This window comes from Arvicanthis niloticus, chromosome 10 (genome assembly GCF_011762505.2).
Source record: "Arvicanthis niloticus isolate mArvNil1 chromosome 10, mArvNil1.pat.X, whole genome shotgun sequence".
Classification (NCBI taxonomy): domain Eukaryota; kingdom Metazoa; phylum Chordata; class Mammalia; order Rodentia; family Muridae; genus Arvicanthis; species Arvicanthis niloticus.
The window spans coordinates 74,214,989-74,220,345 of record NC_047667.1 but is presented as its reverse complement, the minus strand read 5'-3'; positions in this window follow the sequence as shown (position 1 = coordinate 74,220,345).

Here is a 5,357-nt window from a genome sequence, read left to right as displayed (position 1 = left end):
TGGCTGACCGTATTCCTTGCTTGCTTTCAAGCCTTCCAAGCTATCTCCTTTCTTAATTATCAATAATTAACCTTTTATTTTAGAGACCAAGTAGAAGGAACTGGAAACAGATCTCCATGCCTTGCCCCACCCCCACCCCCATGCTCCTGCATCTGTTCCCAGGCACCACAGCCTCTCTGCATTGCTCCGAAGAACTAGGCCTCCCCATGTCTCCCTGTACCTGTCTACGGGGCTGCTCTCTGAGTCTTCCCCTTAGAGGTCGTCTCTATAAGGAGGAAGCTATCTCACCTCTTCTCTCCTCCACTCGGTCACACAGCTTCTTGCTTCAACAACGGTACAGCCACCACTCTGATCACCAACGCCATTGTCAGCAGCAGTGTCCAGTGTGTCTGCTGAGAGTAGCTACAACGTCTATAGCCACTGCTGTCCTTACCAAGCCACTCCTGTGGATGACTACAGTCTATCTTTCCTGTTTCTAGGGCTCCTGTGCACACTTGACTCCTCTCCCCTCCCCATCTTTCCTAGAGCTTTTGATAAATCCAGTTGGGGCCGGTGAGATGGTTAAGAGTAAAGGCACTGGCTGCCAAGTCTGACAACCTGAGTTCAATTCCTGGGACGTGTGCACGCGCGCACACACACACACGCACACGCACATACACACACACACACACACATACACTGTTCCTTTTGTGATCCCATTTTTGCCTTAAGGTAACCAGAGTTACAGCTAATGTTTATAGTAAAAAGCTCTTAACCAATTCACTTTGGGAGTGAGGGGCTGAGGGGGTTGGTAGAGGGAAATTAGACTAACCAACTTCTATATGTAGAGCAAGTGAACGGGTTTAGTTCAGTAACAGAGAACTTGCCCAGAGTGTGAAAGGCCATGGGTTCAATTTCTAACACCAAAATAAATAAATTAATAATCGAAATAAAATAAAGTGGACAAGATCTGGGAGAGAGTACTCCTCCCACCAGGAGGAGTGGGAGGTCGCTGAGGTTCTGTCTTTAGGTGACTGATAATTGTCTGTTGCTGCTGCAGCCATCGGTTTCCTCCGGGGTGGACGTCTTCCTGTCATGGGTTGCTCTGTTAGGCTTGACCACGATGCTCTTCTTGTGCCCGTTTGTTCACTCAAAACAGGGACAGACAACCTACATAGAATAAATGGCCAGATGCTATGGACACAAAAGAGTTCATGCTAATAACAAAACAAACCCCTCACAGAAGCTAAAACTCGTCGATAACTAGGAGCGACCAAACTAAATCCCGTTCCGTAGTGAGAGCGTCACATCCGGCTCCACGCAGTTGGCGTGGGAGCTCCAACACAGCTTTCTTGCAGAAAATGCCCTTAGCATCCACAAATCGTTACCACGGTTGGAGAAATCCAAAGGAACAGTCTAAAAAGCCGTCCAAGGCAGCATAGACTATCGTGGGTTTCCCATGTAGAAATCTGGACTTCCCAGCGTCCACCATTAGGAGACTAGCTACATAAGCACTGTGCACGCGGGAAGCCAGGACCACACAGCAGTGAGCAGGAACTTCATGATGCCGGGAACTAGATCAGTAGTTCAAATTCTTGCCGAGCAAGCTTTGGAACTGTAGTTTGGATCCCAGAACCCGCATAGATGCTGGGTAGGCATGTCAGCTCACCTGTAATCCTAACCCCTCAGTAAGGCTAAAGTCACATCAAAGAAGAGGAGGTGGGAAGATTGTTGGTACCATAGGACCAGGAAGTCAGAGTCTAGATCCTATCTTCCAGATAAGACAGGGTAGCTGCATCCACGGGGTCTCGACAACATGGATGCCTAAACCAGAGCTGCACAGTGGCCTTGCCCCGATGAAGAGCTATAGCAGTTAAGAACTTAGAAAGGAGGAGAATTGGTGTTCTCCAGGCATGAGGCCCGTAACGGTGGTCCAATAGGTGGTCCAATACCAAGCGGAGCCGGCAGCTCTAAAAGCTCTGGAAGCACAAACTAGGCTCAGCAGGTTGTATTTGAGAGGCAGGGGGATAGAAGAGGTTAGACAAAGGGAAGAGGGGAATGATGTAATCATACTTTCATTAAGAATAAGATAATTTTCCCATGAAGGATGAACACCAAGTGGTGGGGGGAATTCGAGGGTCGGGAGGTGGGAGTGGAGGGGGATAGGTGGGGCCACATCCTCATAGAAGCATGAGGAGGGGGAATGGGTTCCTGGGTGGTGGGGGAGGGGGGTTAGGGGATAAAATCTGAAATGTAAATATAATATCCAATTAAAAAAGAAAGAAAAAGAATAAGATAATAAAAAAAATTGTCTGTATTCGGAAAACCAGTTTTTAATAGCCAGGATTACGTGTATACAAAGGGGGAGGTGTGGCTAAGATCCCCAGAATGAATGTCTCACCGTGTCGTCAATGTTTTATTTAATAAGCCAGACTGTGGGGACATCTCACAGAGTAGGGAAATGGTTGAAAAGAGGGTTTAGGAAAGACGGGTCTGCCACCGAGGGGGTGGAATACTAGTTTCCCCACCAGTGACTTGGAGATCAGCACAGACACAGATTTGGCCATTGTCCCATTCACATAGCCCTGTTTCCCAACTCATGAAATCTGAGTCTGTTGACACTAAGGATTTGCCTTCCACTCTGTATATCCCACGATCACTGGAGAGAAACACAAGCTGCTGTCAGTCGGGTTAGCCCACTTCATTTCCTGCTTCCTGCTGTGGGTGAGACTTGTTTAAGGTGAATAAATAAATAAATAAATAAATAAATAAATAAATAAAGGGCAATTGGTTTCTCTTGGTATCTGGCAGTACTTTTTTCTCTCCAAGTTCCTAGTCTTGTACTCATAACCTATAGCAGCTGGCTTTAATTGACATCTTGACACAATGTTGAATTACCTGGGTTTTAGTGAGGGACTGTCCAAACCAGGTTAGTCTGTAGGCTTGTCTCCTGGGAGTGGATGGGAGCGACTATCTTCATGATGGAAACTAAGGGGGAAGCCAGTCCACTGCGGCTTCAGCGTTCTCTAAGCAGGAAACCCTAAACTGTATGAGTAGAAAAACTGAGCCAAACACTAGCATATACACATTAATTCCTTTCTGCTTGACTGCATGTAATGTTACCAATTGCTTCAAATTCCCACAGCCTTGACTTCCTGGCAGTGATGGACTACAATCTACAGTTGTGAGCCAAACAAACTCTTTTTCCCTTCAAGTTGCTTTGGTCAGGGTGTTTTATCACAGCAACAGAAAAGGGAAATTAAGAAACTGCTCTTTAAGGCAGAGGCAGGCGGATTTCTGAGTTTGAGGCCAGCCTGGTCCACAGAGTGAGTTCCAGGACAGCCAGGGCTACACAGAGAAACCCTGTCTCAAAAAACCAAAAAAAAAAAAAAAAAAAAAAAAAAAAAAAGAAAGAAACTGCTCTTTAAACAGAGAATTCTCAATAGAGGAATCTTGAATGGCTGAGAAGCACTAAAGAAATGTTCAGTGTCCTTAGTCATCAGAGAAATGAAAATCAAAATGACCCCCAGATTCTACCTTACACTCATCAAAATGGCTAAGAACCAAATCTCAAATGTTAGTAGATGTTGGTGAGGATGTGGAGCAAGAGGAACACTCCTCCTTTGATGGTGGGAGTGCAAACTTTCACAGCCACTCTGGAAATCAGTTTGGTGGTTTCTCAGAAAACTGGGAATAGCTCTTCAAGACCCAGCTGTACCACTTTTGTGCATATACTTAGAAGATGCCCACCACACCACAGGGACACTTGCTCACCTATGTTCATAGCAGCTTTACTCAGAATAGTCCGAAACTGGAGACAACCTAGATGTCCCTCAACTGAAGAATGGGTAAAGAAAATGTGGCACAGCTACACAATGAAATAGTATTCAGCTATTAAAAATAAAGATATCATGAACTTCACAGGCAAACGGATGGATCTTGAGAATATCATCCTGAGTGAGGTAACCCAGACCCAAAAGAACATACATGGTATGTTAAATGACTCACTGATAAATGAATATTAACCAAAAAGTACAGGATAGCCATGCTGTACTCCACAGACCCAACGAAGCTAAACAAAAAGGAAGGCCCAAGAGAGGGTGCTTGCTTAGAAGGCAGAATGAAATAGTTATAGGAGGCAGACAGAGGGAGGGAACTGGGTGTGAGAGGGGGTAGGGAGGGGAGGGGAGGTGGTTTAAGGATCAAGTGTGGAGATAGACAGGAGAGAGGGCCAGAGGACCAGGAGAATGAATGGAAATATGAAGCTGGGGGTATGGTGTACAGGGCATCTCGAGGAAAAGCCAGAGACCTAGGATGAGGGAGGCTCTCAAGAATCAATGGGGGTGACCTTAGCTGAGAATCACAGCAGTGAGGATATGAAACCTGAAGAGACCACTTCCTGTAGCCAGGTAGGAACCCCAGTGGGGCATTAGGAACACCAACCCACCCACAAAACTTTCAACCCAACCCAAGTTCAAAAAACTCTTAAACTTTTCCTGTCTACAAGTAATTCGGGGATAGGGAATGGAACATAGACTGAGGGAGATGGCCAAGCAATAACCACCCCAACTTGAGACCCGTCCCATGGGCAAGCACCAGTCCCTGCCACTATTAATGACACTGCTATGCCTGTAGACAGGAGCCTAGCCTAACTGTCCTCTGAGAGGCCCCACCCAGCAGCAGACTGAAACAGATGCTCTCAGAGCCTGAACCACTAACCAAAGGGCATATGTGGGGTGGGCTGAACCACACCCCCTGCACACACATATGTAGCAAATGTCCAGCTCAGACTTTGGGTGGGTCCCCAACATCTGGAGCAGAAGCTATCCCTAAAGCTGTTGCCTGTCTGTGGAATATCTGGCTTCAGTGGGAAAGGATGCACCTAGCCCTGCAGAGACTTGATGTGACAAGGTAGGGGGATACTCAGAGGAGAACTTCACCTTCTCAGAGGGGAAGGGGAGGTGGGAATGGGGAATAAAAAATAAATAATAAAAAAAGGAAACTTCTCTTCCCCCAACAGCCCAAAATATTTTAATAGAAGGGTGTGTGGCTACTATTCATGATGTAAAACTATTCAGAAATTAATTCTGTGTTCCCTCCACAGCATGAATGGTTGTTGGCCTTTGACCTTATGAAGACCTGTCTGCACTTATGGTAGGCAGCTGTAACACAAGCACATCAGTAGGAGACAGCGAAGACCGCAGTCATTAATTAACATATTAATCTATATCCCATGACCCTCAACTCAGCCACTACACTTTTAGAGCATTAGCCAAAAGTGATCATTAAATATTTTCAAATATTTTTGTTCCCTGCACTTGTTAAGCAAAGGAGCAGTTGATAGAAACATAGAAACCCCATTAGGTATCATGAGACCC